General features: G+C 48.3%; 1 long non-coding RNA gene across 1 annotated transcript in view; it reads left to right on the top strand.

The window, feature by feature from the left end:
* The window catches only part of LOC137214680 (uncharacterized), a 778,223-nt gene that overhangs the window by 397,226 nt on the left and 363,821 nt on the right, over positions 1 to 17,176 (top strand). The window lies entirely within an intron of this gene.

Genomic DNA, 17,176 nt, shown 5'->3' with positions numbered 1-17,176 from the left:
TATAGTCTGAATTCCGGGAGCCTGATTCCTCCAGCTCCGTTTTTTTTCTCAAGATTGCTTTGGCTATTTGGGGTCTTTTATGTTTCCATACAAATTGTGAAACTTTTTGTGAAAAGTGCCATTGGTAGTTTGATAGGGATTGCATTGAATCTGTAGATTGCTCTGGGTAGTATAGTCATTTTCACAATGTTGATTCTTCCAATCCGAGAACATGGTATATCTCTCCATCTGTTTGTATCATCTTTAATTTCTTTCATCAGTGTCTTATAGTTTTCTGCATACAGGTCTTTTGTCTCCTTAGGTAGGTTTATTCCTAGGTATTTTACTCTTTTTGTTGCAGTGGTAAATGGGAGTGTTTCCTTAATTTCTCTGTCAGATTTTTCATCATTAGTGTATAGGAATGCAGGAGATTTCTGTGCAATCACTAGACTTATAAAGTCAAAATTTGAGTTTTCACATGGCTCAAATGAGATATCTAATATGCATGTAAGTTGGAAGCTACAAGTTATCATTATTACAGCACAAAAGAAGATGGTTCTCTAAATCCAGTCTTAGTAGAACAATTCTAATCCACTCAGCCTTTAGCCCCAGCATAAGTCGTAGGTAGTTCAGGTAGTAGAACAACTCCTTCATAGGGCTGCAGGGAGGACTGAATATGGGTAAACGTCTGACATAATTCCTGGTGTGAAATAGAGACTCAATACACGTCAGCAGTCAACATACTGATGGATGTTACCGACTGTTGCTGAGAAATCAGCCATGTTGATAAAAAATTTGCTTTCTTGAGGGGAAACCTTAGCAAATGGAAAAGGGTTAAACTAGAGCCAGATGAGGTAGTGTGAGCCTGGGGGAAGCAGGAAAGGTTGTATCAAGGTGTGTGTATGTGTATACAGCCTTAGGCGCTCTCAGCGTGCTCGTGAGGAAGGATCTCGGCTGTCTGTCACTTGGCATATGGCTCCTGTAGATCAGCCACTCCAAACAAGCATGTTGGTTTTCAGAGTTTCCTTGGGTGCAGATTTCTCTACCCACACAGCACCGTGAATGTAGACTAATTACAGGCAAACTCTAAAAGTGCATGATTATGTGGCGGCTGATTTACAGCATTCTTTTTTACCCCTTCCCTGTCTGTGGCTGGGGAATGAAAGAGGCGGCTTTCTCTCTTAGACTTCATTGAACCCCGGTGAACCTCCCTTGGGGAGGGCTGAGATTCCTGTTAGCTGAGTGAAGCTTTCCAGAGGTTCCCCCAGTCCCTCCTCAAACCAGAAAGCACCCTTAGCACCCAAGCTGGGCTGGGCGGACTGGAGTATGGATGGAGGATGGTGTCCATTCTTCCTCTAGCACTTCTTTTCTTAGCAGTAAAAAAGAACTATGACAAATGACACTATTCTAGGTGTTTAGGTGTGTGTACGTGTCTCTGTTTAATAATGGGAAGCCTTAAGCATTAAGAAACTTAGCCTTGAAGTCTGTATCATGTCAGTTTTGCTGTGTGACCTCAGGCAATTCCCTTCCCCTTTCCGGGTCTCCAATGACAGAATTGGATTAATTGGCTTTAACATCCAAAGGGTTATGGGAACTTCCCTGGTGGTGCAGTGGATAAGAGACTGCACTCCCAATGCAGGGGCCCTGGGTTCGATCCCAGTTCAGGGAACTAGATCCCACATGTATGCCGCAACTAAGGGTTCACATGCCACAGCTAAGGAGCCTGCGTGCTGCAACAAAGGAGCCCGCCCGCCACAACTAAGACCTGGTGCAACCAAAATAACAAATAAATAAATATTTTTTTAATAAAAGGGTTATGAATGTGCATGCAGTTGACCCTTAAACAACTCGGGGGTTAGCGGTGCAAAACCTCCTCCCAGCCAGAAATCTGCCTATAGCTCATAGTTGACCCTCTGTATCCACGGCTCCTCTGTACCCTTGGATTCAACCAACTGGATTGTGTAGTACTGTAGTATTTACTATTGGAAAAAAATCTGCATGTAAGTGGACCTGTGCAGTTCAAACTGTCGTTCAAGGGTCGACTGTGTATGAGCTTTGAAAGCCAGGGTTTGACCCCATTGGGGGCATAAAATGGAGAGAGAGGGGACCCTAGAGTTTACTTCATCAAGTCATTTGTTTCAGTGATGGGACTCCTGAGGTTTGAAAGATGGGAAGGGACTTGTTCTCATCTGAAAAATGGGGGAAGATGGCAATGCCCACCTAATAGGTTGTTGTGGGGATTCAGTGAGAGCAGTGGTCTCCAGCAGCCTAGGCTGTAACCCCCTTGAGGGCTGGATGGAGTAACCCCCCCCCCCCAATTCTTCATCTTTGTTCCTCAGTTTTTAGCACAAGGCTTGGTGCACAATGACCACTTACGAGTGATTGAATAAAAAATGATCCTGGAGTATGGGAAAGCGGCTCTCCCTGTGCCTCGTGCATGGAACACACTCCCTAAATGCCCCTTTCCCAAGGGACGTGATCAGGAGTCGGTGGAGCCAGGACTATATTCGCATTTCACTGAAACGTGCACACACCTGCCGCGTGCACTCTTTTTCAAAGGCAGCCTGTGCCCGTTCAGTTTGGAAATGAAGGCAGAGAGATTTTGGTGGCTTCCATGTGCTTTCAAGTTAATTTCTTTAGGTGGAGTTCTTTTATTTTGTATGTATTTTTCAAACAGTACTCCAGAAAACATCTCGCTTGGTTGGAGTTCCTGCAGGCCACCCTGAGTTCAGCACTGCTGGACGCAGAGGCTGGGGAAACAGCGGGCTGGCGACAGCGCACTGACCTTCTGACTCTCCCACCTCAGCAGGGTGGGGGCCCTGGGCCTGGTTAAAGCCACATGGACTAGAGAGGGTGCAGTGTCCCCATCTCTCGTTGCCAGTGGCTACCTCCTCTCAGGGTGTGGATGTGGACTCAAGGAGAACCCAGGAGAAAGGGAGTTTTGTGGGCTGGTCTGGGAACTCCACACCCAGGTCCAGGAAGGATGCTGAGACAAAACACCCTCCACCTGTGCTTTCCCCGCTGAAAGGGCCGCTTCCTCCCTTGTGATTGAGTGAGTTTTCACCTCTCTAGTTCCCTTGACGGTAAGGACAGTGAGTTTGGGCCATGCCTCCTCATCTGAAACACTAACTCCAGCTACCATGTTGGAGCAAGGCCCACTCTCCACGCACTGTGCTAGCTGCTTCCATACCCTATAACTTGATAGCGGCCTTGCTAAGTAGCTATTGTGCTCACCTCCGAGACGATGAGCTTGGAGTCCAGAGAACTTCAGTCCTTTGCTCAAGGACTCATGTCTAGCATGCCACAAAGCCAGGATTTGGGGGTATCTAAGTCCTTATGTTCCCCAAGATCCCATGTTGGTTGCCTGCTTCATTTACCTGCAGTGTTTCACCTGCAGCATTCTCGTGACAATCAAGGGAACTGCTGTGCCCTGCACGCTTGGTGATGGCCTCTGCCCTGCTGTGCAGTGGTTCCTGTCCCCACCCCCTTCTCTTAGACAAGCGGGTAACCCGCATCCCCATGTCTGCCTTCAGGGGCCCAGTGACTTCTCCATCCTTGTCTCCACCGCTCCCTTCACATAGCATCTGTTCCAGTGGAGCTAGACTCCCCCCATCCCCACATGCCTTGAACTCCTACCACAATCATTACCCACCACCGCCTTTCTGGGCAACGTGTCATTGTTCTCAAATAGACTCTAATTTTAGTCTTATGTTTCTAACTCAATTTTTCCATCCAGTTTTTAATTCCTCTCCTCTAGAAGTCCTCAGTGGTCACTTACGTCAGCAGCGTCCACGATTCTGGTGGGCTTGCTGGGCCCCGCCTCCATGGTCTCTGAATCACTTCCTCTGGGATGAGCTGAGGGTTATACATTTCTAACGTGTTTCCAGGTGATGTAGCAGATGCTGGTCTGGGGTTTCATGTGTTTACTAAGAATCTCCTAGGGTCTCGCTACTGAAAGGGGGGGTGTCCATTCATATGCCTGCACATTTGAGAAGATGTGTGTGGGGAGCAGATATTCTGCCTTTGAGAATCGCACAGTCTAGGTAGCAGTTCTCAAGCTCAAGTACACGTTAAAATTACCACGGGAGCTATAAGGACACTCCGTGCCTGGGCTCCATCCCAGAGCAGCTGAATCAAAATCTCTGAAGTGGGGCCTGCCGTTATAGTTTTTTATAGCTCCCCAGAGGATTCTGAAGTGCAGCCAACCAGGGTTGAGAACCACTGGTCCAGGAAGGCGCAGTCTGGTAAGTGGAAAATCCTCTGCTGGAATCAGCCACGTGTTTTTATTTTTTTATATAAATTTATTTATTTTTGGCTGTGTTGGGTCTTCCTTGCGGTGTGCAGGCTTCTCCTTGCGTTGGCTTCTCTTGTTGCAGAGCATGTCCTGTAGGTGCGCGGCCTTCAGTAGTTGTGGCTCGCGGGCTCTAGAGCGCAGGCTCAGTAGTTGTGGTGCACGGGCTTAGTTGCTCCGCGGCATGTGGGTTCTTCCTGGACCAGGGCTTGAACCCATGTCCCCTGCATTGGCAGGCGGATTCCCAACCACTGTGCCACCAGGGAAGCCCAGCCACGTGTTTTTAAACAGAGACCTCAGGGATGTGGTTGGGCTGAGTTAGAGGGAAGGACTTGAGTCGGGTGTCAACAACCCTGGGTTTTAGTTCCGTCACTGCTTTGTGGCTTCAGGCAAGTGTCTCAGCCTCTCTGATCTTGGTTTCCTGTGGGCCCCAGTGCTGTGGTGAGTCTGGGGGACCTCTGAGTGCCTTTCCCTCTCCTAGGTTAGTGATTCTAAGAAGAGCAATGCCATGAGGATGAATCTCTGTCTTACTGCAGATATTAATAAACTCAAGGGCTGGTATATTACTGCAAATAACAAAGGAGAAGTAAAAAAAATATATGTAGTTGACCTTTGAATGACACAGGGGTCAGGGGCACCAACCGTCCACATAGTCCAAAATCCATGTATAACTCATAGTCGGCCCTCTTTACGCAGTTCCTCTGTATCTGGGGTTCCGAACCTGTAGAATCAACCAACCAAGGATCGTCGTGTAGTACTGTAGTATTCGCTATTGAAAAAATCCGTGTATAAGTGGGTCCATGCAGTTTAAACCCATGTTGCTCAAGGGTCAACTGTACAGCAAAACTGTTTATTTGGAGGCCCAAAAACAAGATGAGAACGTAGACGGGAGGCCTTGGTTCATCTCATCTGTCTTGCCTTGTAGAAAGTAGCATGATTTTGCCAGTGAGGCTTTGCTCAGAGCCATGGTTCTCAAACTGTAGTGCCTGGGTCAGAGACACCAGCATCCCCCAGGAACCTGTTAGAAACAAATTCTTGGGACCCACCCCAGATCTCCTGAGTCAGAAGCTCTGCGGGTGGGGCCCAGCAGTCTGCGGTTTATCAAGCCCTCCAGGTGGTTGTGATGCACACTTCAGCTGGAGAACCACTGAGCTGGAGAAATGTCATTGTCACCTGTGGCTCCTCCCCAGCCCCCATGCCATCTGAGCACAAGGAGCTGATCTCAATTGTGGGCTCCCTGTGTCCCGTAGAACACCTAGTTTCCAGTTTTCTTAAAAAGAAAGATATAAGAGAGCTTGGCATCCTGTGTTCGTTGTATGCATTGGCAATTTTTTGCCTTACTCAAATCGTGGACATTTTCTTCTACTTCGGTTTTGGAATTGAATGTCCTTTGTTTAACATAGATGAAGGGGAGAAGCCACTGCTACCGTGTATGACTGAGGTGGTTATTTTCCTCTAAAGGTGTCCATGTTCACGTTCACTCTTGGGATTGCTCTACCGCTGCAGTTACAGGAATCTCATCAGATTACAATGGAGAAAAGTAATTATTTAGATGTGCGTTGTTCTGTGCAAGGGAAGTCAGAACATTCCAGGGGGAATGCCAGTCAGCAGCTGGACCATGATTCTGGCTGGCAAAAGGGTGGGCTTGAAAGGCTTTAGAGGAGAATGGCCACATTGTGTCAAAGCAGTTAAAAGGGAAGTTCTCCTTTACTTTCAGCACAAGAGGGCTGCCTGTAAGGATTCCAGGTCTGCTTTTATGAATATGAGACTCTAAGAAGTGTTGCAATTGTGAGCCATGGGGGACCGTGTCACCTTGATCCGCCAATTTACTGCCGCCAGCAGTCAAAAGAGCTAAACATCTTCACACGCTTCCCAATCCACTTTCATTTAATCACCCAAAGAGATGCCTGGGACAATAGTCGTTGGATGTGACATTGATGTGGTATATATTTGCTTCAAGTAAGAGGAGCAGGTGCCTTTGAAGAGCCTGAAAATGAGAGAGGATTCTGATTCCCCTCCAGCCCTCTGACACCCTCCGGAAGTAAAAATAAGGTTTGGCATTAGTCTGACTCTTGTTTGACTGAAGCTTCTCTTAATGACAATCAAATCTGCAGCCCCCAAACTGATCTCTGCCTCTTTTTTTTTTTAATTTTTGTTTATTTATTTGGTTGTGCCAGGTCTTAGTTGCAGCAGGCAGGCTCCTTAGTTGTGGTACGTGGCCCCTTAGTTGCAGCCGGCAGTCTTCTTAGTTGTGGCATGTATACTCTTAGTTGCGACATGCATGTGGGATCTAGTCCCCTGACCAGGGACTGAACCCAGGCCCGTTGCACTGGGAGCGTGGAGTCCTATCCATTGCGCCACCAGGGAAGTCCCTGATCTCTGCCTCTTGAACTATCACAGCATCTGCCTGCTATCAGGCAGACCCCAGAAACCTTAGTATAGCATCCTGTTTCCATGCCTATTCACTTGCACAGGTTTTTTTGAATTTCATCTCAAGGTGATAGAAAAACCCAAACATTGGGTAATGGCGTTTTGCTGCCTGCTCTGTTTAATTGATGTCTGGCTGGTTTCTTCCTCCCCCATCCCTCCTCCAATTTAACTCCGGAAACATCTGTCTTTTTTATCCACCAATAGAGGCTCGAAAGGTAACAAACCTGTTAGATAAAATATCAAAGTTATGAATTCTGATTGAATAAATGTGCATTCAGGAGATGATTCATGGCATGTGTGATGGTTTTCAATTGCTTTTTCCAAAGGTTCATGCTTCATTTCATTCAGAGCTTTAGTCAGTGCCAACTGATTAATTATCACAGCACTAGTCATCCTTTGTTTAGTAAATACTTACACAGGACCTGTCTGGGCTTGACCGTATAGAAATTTGTTTTCAATGTGAATAAAAAATGTTTTAAAATAGATATTTTATAGACGTTTTTAGAATTCCGCTAAATATTGGAAATCATTAGTTTCTTTGCCTAAAAAATGCCTGCTAGATACCTACAAGTACCAACTATAGGCTAAGTGCTTTGGAGGATGCACAGGCCTGCCCTCAGTGAGCTTATAATCTAGTGGCTGCAAATCCTTCTGTGTAAGTGATTTTAGGCTGAGGTATTCTGAATCCTGATTACTCAGGGTTAAGGACTTTGAGTCCCAGCTGGGCCACACAATGGCTGTGTGACAACGAATGAGATGCATCAGCTGTACAGGACTCGGCTTCTCTTTTTGCAGATGACCTTGTCGGATTCTGTTGCCTTTCACGTCCTAGCAGCACTGACGTGATCTGATCCTAATTCTCGGGGTATTTTTGTTTGCCTCTCACCTCAATTTCAACAAAAGAGACCACAGAATCAAAACACTGAGGCTTAGCTAAGACAGTCACACTAGAATTCTTCATTTCAGAAAATGTATGAATCTTTTTCATGTACTTTGAGTGTTCACACTATGACCCTAATTGCAAAAGTCAAAGGGAAGATCTCATTCTGGAGGAAATGAGGTAACTTTAATAGGTGGAAATGATTGTCTTTTTCATTTCATGTGCAGTCTCTGAAGGTTTTTTGGTTTTTTTGTGTGTGTGTTTAATTAAAAACACATTAAAAAAAAAGTTAGAAAGCGACTTCATTAGCGATCCCTGGGGAAACTGCATGTTGCTGGTTCTGGAAGAAGTGACTACTCACATAGCTGGCTTCCTCAGACCCAACTGGACTTCTTCCAAGTGGCCTTGTCTCAAGAGTCATCAGAGTGAAATGCCAGGCTCAGGGGTGCTCTCACTAGGGTATTTCCTCCTCCACCTCATTAGTTTTATTTGATTAATTGTGGGTCATCGTGACTGCCAAGAGCAGCCTTGAGGTGGAGGGACATTTACTAAAGGGCACTGTTAGAGCTGGAGAGGAAAGCTGGAAGCCAGAGAGGGCAAGAAAAGAGGTGCCCAGAAGTCACCTTCTTGGTGGGGAAAAGCCTGGGGAAGCAACTGTCACTGAGACCAAAATGCTTCAGAATAGAGTCCACTTGTTCTGGCTGGAGGGCAACTCAGGATTAGGGGACCAGCCCTCCCCAGAGGGAAGACAGGCATCATCGTGGTGGTAGAGGTGAACTGGTCATGTGTTTTATGGTCAGCCCCAAGTATGAACCCTGATTCCATCACGTTTAGGGATGACTTTAGACAAATGATCCTTAGCATTTCTGTGCATTAGTTTCCTCATCTGTAAAATGGGTATACTTGTAATGGTTTTGAGAATTGAATAAGTTAAAGATGGTAAAGGACTTGCCCCAGTGACTGGTAGTTATTAATTAATTATAAGAGCGTTGATGATTTCTTTACCTGTGTATTCATATTACCTCTCATGTGTAAGCACTTCACAGGTTAAAAAGCATGTCTATGTCCTAAGTGTCTTTTGAGTTTTAATGATGCTCTGAGGGAGAGACCATAAGCTGCATTACGCAGATGCGGGAGGCCTGCCCAATGAACAGGACCACCATGTAGCATCATTCTAGGTTCCAGTTGTAAAGCATTGGACAGTATATGTTCATGGAAGAAATTTTGAATCGTACGGAGAAACATTAAAAATAGATAAAATTTTCCCATAATTTGACCATCCAGAGATAACCGTGAGAAACATATTTGTGTATTTCCTTTATATTCTTCACATATGTATGCATGCATGGTGGGTTGTGTATATAATATGGGTGTCATACTATATGAGTATAATTTTGTAATTTGCAAGATAGAATTAATATAGCACGTGTTCTTATATTCTTCAAAAAAATAATTTCAAACTTCATTAGAGCCCTAAATCTTTAACATTTCTACCTAATTTGTTCCACCAGTCGGCCTTTCTTTCTCTGTCTTGCTCTTACTCTCCCTCTGTATGTGTGTATGCATACGTGCATATATACTTACCAGTTATCGTTATTCATTTTCTGAATCATTTGACAGCAATCTCTGTGCCAGGCTGCTCACTTCTCCAGTCCCTCAGATGCTCCACTGCCATCTCCAGAGTCCCTATCACCTCCTCTCTTGGCCTTACGGGCACAACAGGCCCCCACCGCCATTCCTCTTATAATTGCATCCTTCCAAATTTGTTTTCCATGATAAACTTCAAATTCCATGAAGGCAGGGAGCAAGCCTGTCCCATGCATAGCTGAGTCCCCGCACCTGGCGTGGTGCTGGTATGTAGTTGGTGCTCCGTACTCGTGTGATAAATAAGAAGAAGTATGTACGCTGGGCTTTCCAATTTTATGGCAGCACGGAAACATTACCTCTAAGCACTTGGGTCTTTGCTTTATGCCCATTCTCCGGATAGGAAGGACTGAGGCTGAGCTCCAGGCCTCTCGCACCATGTGCTTATGTGAACACCTCAGCGGCTCTTGGCCTGAACCTGTGCTGTGTCATCCCGTCAGACAACGTAACCTTTCTGGCCCTACCAGGCATCTGTCGCTGGGCAGGGTTGAAGAGCTAAGTTTCCAGCTGCTGGCAACTTATTTGTGACTCTGTCTGACAACAGGGAGGCTCTTCTTCGCTGTCCTCTTCTGCCTGACCTCATCCTTAATAATCCCACCACCACACTGCTCCCGCCTCCACCCCTCTTCAGCAGCCCGTGATATTTGTTCTTCTTTGCCAAGCCTGCCTTGGGTAGATTGCTGATGTGGAAAAGACTGTTTCTCTGGCCTCCTGAAGGGTTTTCAAATAAAGCTCCTTTCAGTTCAAAGACCTGACCATCTAGTACCCATGGTATTACTTAACCAAAAAGAGGAGCAGAGATGCTGGCGTGCTGCTCCCTTCCAAGCCTTTATCTGAGCCTGATGAGGCAGCTTCCCTAGTGGGCTCTGCAGATCTTTCTGAATAGTTCAGGGGCACAGAGACCCTCACCGCCCACCTACCTCCCATGGTCCATGCACGTGGTGGGTTGCTGGATTCCTACAGATCTGGCTGGGTGGTGGGGTTGGGTTGGGGGTGGATAAAGTGCAGTATTCCAGAAAACGAGCAGCCCGTGAAGGAAGCAACCCTGACCTGAAATTCTATGTCTCATTTCAAGATTTCAGCTCCTTTCCCCACTCACTTTGAAGCCTTGGGAAACACGACCTTATCTGTAGAACAAGCTGTGGAGTCTGGAGGAATTTAAAGGACACTTAGAGGTGGCTGGAAATGATGCTCTGAGGAGTGCTTCCTACTGGGACAAACGGCAGAGGACAGAGAAGGGTCCAGCCCTTGACAGCAGGAGGTCTTGATGTTAGTCTAGGCTTTGCCCTAAGCCTGACCTTGGAGCAGCGTCTGTCTTGCTCATCCTGGTAGCTTGGTCCTTTGGAGGGTGTCTGGCGTGGATAGGCCTGCAATAAACCTAACCTTAGTGTTTGTTCTTGTTGGATGGATTGACCTCTTTTTTTTTTAATTAAAAAGTTTTTTTTTGGTTAAAATTTTTTAAATTAAATTTAAAAAAATTTTTAAATTAAATTTAAAAAGTTTTTAATTAAAAATTGTTTAAATTAAAAAAATTTTTTTAAATTAAAAACATTATTTTTTATTTTTTGGCTGCATTGGGTCTTAGTTGTGGCACACGGGATCTTCGTTGAGGCATGCGGGACCTTTCGTTGGGGTGTGCAGGTGGGCTCTTCCTTGTGGCACACGGTCTTCTCTCTAGTTGTGGCGCGAGGGCTCCAGAGTGGGTAGGCTCTGTAGTTTGCGGCATGCGGGCTCTCTCGCTGAGGCTCGCGGGCTCAGTAGTTGTGGCGCGCGGGGCTTAGTTGCCCCGTGTGATCTTAGGTCCCTGATCAGGGATCGAACACAAGTCCCCTGCATTGTAAGGCGGATTCTTTACCACTGGACCACTAGGGAAGTCCCTGAATTGACCTCTTGAAACTCCTTGGGATCCAGTGTTCTTACCTGTAAACTTGGGACAAGGAAGGATGGAGATGTAAGGCAAGCACTGGCTTCAGTACCCGGCTCCAGGCCAGCGCTTAAGGCCGAGTTGCCATGGTCATTGCTGGATGCCGGGCTGTCTGCTTCCGGGAGAGGGCTCTTCCTGCTTTCTCAGTTCTGGGTTCCTGGCTGATGAGCAGAGCTGAGAGCCATTGAGTGCCTGCTCTGTGCCCTGCACGCAGCCTGTGCTGTCGCAGTTCATCGTCACAGCCGCTCGCTGAGGCAGAATCGCCACCATCCCCAGGTTTCACATGTAGCAGGTGGTCCCCGGGGCAGGTCAAGCTTTCTGTGAGGTCACCTGGTTAGGAAGTAGCCAAACCAGGTTTCCGACTCCAGGTCGGCCTGACTCCAAAGTGGGCGCTTTTTCTACTGTTCCCCACCACCTCTCCGGATGGGGGCTGTTTGACTTACCTGCCCAAGTCTATCCACTCGCCTGACGTAGGAGCCATCCAGAGTGGGCATCCCAGGGCCCTTGGGATCCCCTAATCCCAAACAGGGGGTCTTTGCTACCCACTTTGGCATCCCCTGGCAGGCAGTATGGGTCAGGCTGATGGCTTTTGGCAGAGAAATAACCACAGCATCGTCACAGACTCCAGCGGTATTTGATCCAGTGGCTAATGGGGTCATGAGCAGAGAAGGGTGATTGTAGGTGTCCCTTGACCCTGATGGTTGCTGCCAGGTCAATGACCGTTTATTATCCTTCAGCTTCCCACTTAGGGTGCAGGCAGTGGCATTGGAGTGGTCCTGGCATCCATCCCTGGGAAGGTGAACACGCTTCACAACCATCCCTGGTGCTACTCGCTGCCCTCTGGGGTCCTCCTGTGGTAGGAGCTTACAGCTGCCTGGGCCTCTGGCCAGAAATGGGCCCCAGTAGCTCAGTATTCTCAGCGTGTGACGGGCCGGGCCCTGGGGGCACACGGGAGAAGGATGTTTGGTCCCGAAAGGCAGCGAGCAAGTCTTCTTGAAACAGCACTAGCTAGACAGGATCAATTTCCCATTGACTTTCAGCCCCATCTCAGACACAGTGTAATTCTTGTCTGGGGGTTTATAAAGGCCATTGACTAGCTTATAAAAGATTTAAACACTTGCCTTGTGGCATGTGGGAGCTCTATTTATCACACGATGCCTTTTTGACAATTTGAGGGGGTAGCATTGAGTTGGGAGGGGGTCTTTGGTATTCCCACAGCAGGTGTGGCTCAGACAGTCCGTGCCGCCTGGACCTGGCTGGACAGAAATGTGAATGGGTCAGTAGAAGGACCCTCCTCATACGTCACCCGGAGGGCTCTTCTCCACAGGGAGTCAGGCTCCCCTTGCTCCATTTTGCAAACACATCTAGATAACACCAGGAACCATAATGATGACCCTCTGCACTTGGTTAGTCTCACTCTGTGAGGCGTGTCCTATCCGTTCTCTTTTTGACTCCCAAAATAACTCTGGGAGGTAGGTACAGCCAAGATTGTCATATTTATCTTGGGAAACTGAGTTTCAAAGAGGTTAAGTGTGTATTCGACCAAGATAATCTCAATTTTCAGGCAAAGCAGTATTTTCCAACTTACCTTTCTCCTACCCTTCTGCTGCGGACTCTCTCCGTCCATCCGCTCTGTAGCCAGCCACGTGGTGCTTCCTAGGGAAACCGAGAGGAAAGGGATGTTAGGATTCCTATCCTGAAAGAGCTCAGTCCAGGGGCTTATGTAGACAGGGAGTTGCGTAATTGCATTTCAGTGTGTTTTGTGCTCTGTTGCCTTTATGATCAAGGAAAATGGGAGCGAGGAAATGGGCTTGTCAGAGCTCTGGGAGGGCGGTCAGGAGGGTTGGTGGTCAGTCAAGTATAGCACCAGAACACAGGCACGGCACTGACGCACGAGAGCACCCAGTTTGCTCGGGGAATTGCGACAGTGACATTTCAGAGAAAGGACTCGTGAGGTGCAGGGCAGGGACTGACAGAGGAGCATAGTCTGGCCTCCTTATCGTCTCTGATGGCGTCTCCCCCTCCTCTCCCTCTTGTTCAATTTCTTTTGCCCACACTGGCCTCCGTGCTGTTTCCCCAGCACATCTCAGGGCCTTTGCACTGGCTCCTCCCACCGGCTGGCCTGGTCTTCCTCTGGATATCCTTGAGACTCACAGCCTCACCTGCTTCAAGTCTTTGCCCCAATGTCCTTTTCTCAGTTAGGGTGATTCTGACCACCCAGTTGACACTTGTCACCCCTCCCGCACTCTAGACTTCCTTTCTTCATCCTCCATCTTCTTTTTCCCACAGCACTTACCACCTCCTACATTACACAGGAATTTACACATTTATTATGATTATGACTTACGTTTTCTCCATCACCTAGAGTGTAAGTTCCGTGGAGGCAGGAGTCATTGTTTCTGATTTATCCCAAGTGCCTGGAACAGTGCCCGTCATGGAATAGATACTCAGTGAATGTTTGTCGAGTCAATGAATTAATGAATGATTGGCCTTCGGTGGTTAGCACGCTGAAGGGTTGGGATTCAGGGTTATAAATAATGGGGGGCCTGGGGTTTACTGTGGACAATGGAACTGAAGGAGGTTAAGCAGAGGAGTTCTGTGGTTATAGTTTGTCTTAGAGAGGCCTCTCCAAAGGCCTGGAGTGGTTATGAGGAGGGGCGGATGGGGGTTGGGGAGGATCGGGGAGACGTGATCCAGGTGAGGGATGAGGAGGTCCTGGACCCAGGTGGGCAGGGTGGGGACTGGGGACAGGGGGACAGCTCATGGGGTTTGGACAAACTGGACTCTCTGGGCTGCTTGGGAAGCAGGACTGAAGTTGATTCCTCAACATGAGGTTGAGTGACTGGGTGGAGAATCTGGTCATTCATTGACTCTGAGACCACGACTGGGGGAAGCGTATCAGGCAAAGTGTGTGTGTGTGTGTGTGTGTGTGTGTGTGTGTGTGTGCGTGTGCGCGTGCGTGTGCGTGTGTGTGTGTGTGTGTGTGTGTGGGCAAGGTAGGTGGGTCCATGCCGGGCTGCAGGCTGTGCCGACAATGTCAGGGCACCGTGCATTGGCTTGGATGTTGGGAGTTTGGGAGTCGTTCAGCATGGAGCTGGTTGGGCCGCCAGAGACCTGGACTGATGTGGAATTATTAACTGGCTCAGTAGAAAGATGGTGGGGTAAGAAATCAGAGTGGTTATCTGACTGTCTTCTGCTTGGTATTCTAGGGTGGGACCAGATGCTCTGGTGAAAACACTTTCTCAGAGAGGAATTCAGTGCTTGTTAAGTCAGAGCGAGGAGTGTAGAGCCATTTCCTGTGGGGCTGAGCCTGGGGGCTGAGCGCGTCCTGCTTCCTCCTTTATCCTGAACTCCCTGTGCCGGGGGCATCCGTCCCTACTCCTCCTTCTAGAGGCTCCTCCACCATTTCCTCCTCATCACACATCTGTGTGGTTGCCAGTGGTCCAGACGTCTTCGTACCCATCACAGCCTCTGTGCTGACATACATCTGACCCAGCTCCTAAGGGGCTTCTCATATTAGACCGTGTGGACCCTGGGGTCCTATGGGCGACACCCCACACCACAGTGGCAAGAGACCAGCTTTCGGTCCCAATTCTGCTACAGACACTGGACATGGGACCCAAGGAAAATCCCTTTCCTTGTAGGATTTCAGGGTCCTCCTCTGGAAAGGGGCATAGTAATGACTGCCACATCCATCTAGGTCAGAGGGCTGGAATCTGAGGGCTGAGGATCGGAGCAAACAGTTGGGCATGCAGTGGGCAGGGAGAAGGACCCTTTGGTCCTGGACTTGCAAATACCACACGAGATAACATCCGGTTCTTAAGAAAGTTGCCTCTTACAGCATATTCTCTGTTAAGTGGTGTCTTCTGTAGTAGGAGAGCTATCTCAAGAAATAACCACATAAAATTTGTTCCTGAAAAGGACATTTTCGTTATGCTATAAATGTATTCCAGTTCGGGCCACATTTGATGAATTTCCTCTGAAAGTTTAAAAAAACTTTTCGCTCCTACTAAGAGCATTGTTTTCAAAAGAGGGAAATGAATATGTGCCCTGACGGAGGGGAGCTCATGTCCATTTAAATTCCCAGTCACCATCCTTCAGTTAGCCCTTATGAAGGCCATGTTCACTGCTGCCAGATTGTCCTTGTACACCACGCATAGGAGAGCAGATTTACCCCTAGAGGCAGTGGGAACCGTTTTAGAATGGTGAGTCAGGAGAGTAACATGCCTATATTCCCTCTTAGCTTGGAGTAGAGGCTGGATGGTGCTGTGTATGATTTAAATATCTTTGGACAAATTTGGAAATCCAGAACACACCCCTGCTAGTGGGCTGGAGAGCTGGGAAAGATTTAAAAGCTATTATGTGGGTAGGGTCAGAGTTGATCAAACTTTAAATTACTGGATGGGAGAAGGGAAGAAGAGAAGGGGGTCAAGTGCAACTCCATGTTTGTTATTGACCTTCTTAGAGTAATTTCTCAGGAAGCCAGACTGCAGAGCCAGCGAAGGTGAAGGAGCAGAGTGAGGAGTGTGGACAGCTCTTTGGAGAAGCTTGTCTGTATGAAGGGGCTGGAGGGGGAGAGAGGGGTGAGGGAGATTTTTCTTCTCTTTTTAAGGTTTGGGAAGCCTGGGCATATTTATAGGCTGAGGGGAGGGGTCTTTAGTGAGGGGAAGCCTGGAAGCACAGAATAGAGAAGTGAAAACTGATGGGCAAGACTCCCGAGTGATGCTTGGTACAGAGGAAAGTGGAAGCAGGGACATCTGCCCCCAAGGAGGAGGACGTGGTAAAAAGAGATGCGGGGGCTTCTAAATCTGTGGGCAGGACTTCCCTGGTGGCGCAGTGGTTAAGAATCCACCTGCCAGTGCAGGGGACACGGGTTCGAGCCCTGGTCCGGGAAGATCCCACATGCCGCGGAGCAACTAAGCCCATGCGCCACAACTACCGAGCCTGCGCTCTAGTGCCTGCGAGCCACAACTACTGAAGCCCGCATGCCCAGAGCCCGTGCTCTGAACAAGAGAAGCTACCGCACTGAGAAGCCCCGCACGCTGCAATGAAGAGAAGCCCCCACTCACCGCAACTAGAGAAAGCCCGCGCACAGCAATGAAGACCCAACGCAGCCAAAAATAAATAAACAAAATTGACTCTAAATAAATAAATAAATAAATTTGTGGGCAGTGAAACAAAACATTGAGGGAGTTTATACCTAATCCCTCTATTACCATTTGGAAGTAGGAAGCCAGGTGCTGTGCTGTGGGACTTGAGAATAGTGGAGCACCTCTCCTTAGAGTGATGGAGGGAGTTGGCCTGGGAACCAAGGTGTGTTGATGCCACAGCTGGGATGGGGACCAGGATAGGGCGTGGCTGGGTCATGACCTCCAGGGTGAGGAGGGGCCCAGCGGGGCAGCACCAGGGGCAGATGTTTGGTTTGACCCATGGTTGGGTTCTTCTGGGGCATGTAACAGAGGCACTGAGGAGCAAGAACCCAGAGGATGGTTGGCGTGATGGATCGTAAGAATGGAATGAAGAGGGCTTCCCTGGTGGCGCAGTGGTTGAGAATCCACCTGCCAGTGCAGGGGACACGGGTTCGAGCCCTGGTCCGGGAAGATCCCACATGCCGCGGAGCAACTAAGCCTGTGCGCCACAACTGCTGAGCTGGTGCTCTAGAGCCGGCACTCCGCAACAAGAGAAGCCACCGCAATGAGAAGCCCGCGCACCGCAGCAAAGAGTAGACCCCGCTCGCCTCAACTAGAGAAAAGCCCGGGTGCAGCAACAAAGACCAAGTGCAGCCAAAAATAAAATAAATAAATTTAAAAAGAAGAATGGAATGAAGGGAAGGGTTAAGCGGGGAGGTTGAGGTGCTCAAGGTGAGCCACTCGAGGGACTGGGCATCGTGATAAGGCCGGACAGAAGATGGCAGGTGATTGAGGGAGCTGAAAAGGCACAGGCTGTGGTCAGATGTCAGATTTTAAGATTTCAGAGCCAGAAAGCTTGTGAGTGACCTTACGATCCTGGGTGTGGCAGCTGTGTGGAG

This window comes from Pseudorca crassidens, chromosome 20 (genome assembly GCF_039906515.1).
Source record: "Pseudorca crassidens isolate mPseCra1 chromosome 20, mPseCra1.hap1, whole genome shotgun sequence".
Taxonomy (NCBI): Eukaryota; Metazoa; Chordata; class Mammalia; order Artiodactyla; family Delphinidae; genus Pseudorca; species Pseudorca crassidens.
Note: the sequence above shows the minus strand (reverse complement) of the source record. Positions and strands in the feature narration are given on the sequence as shown.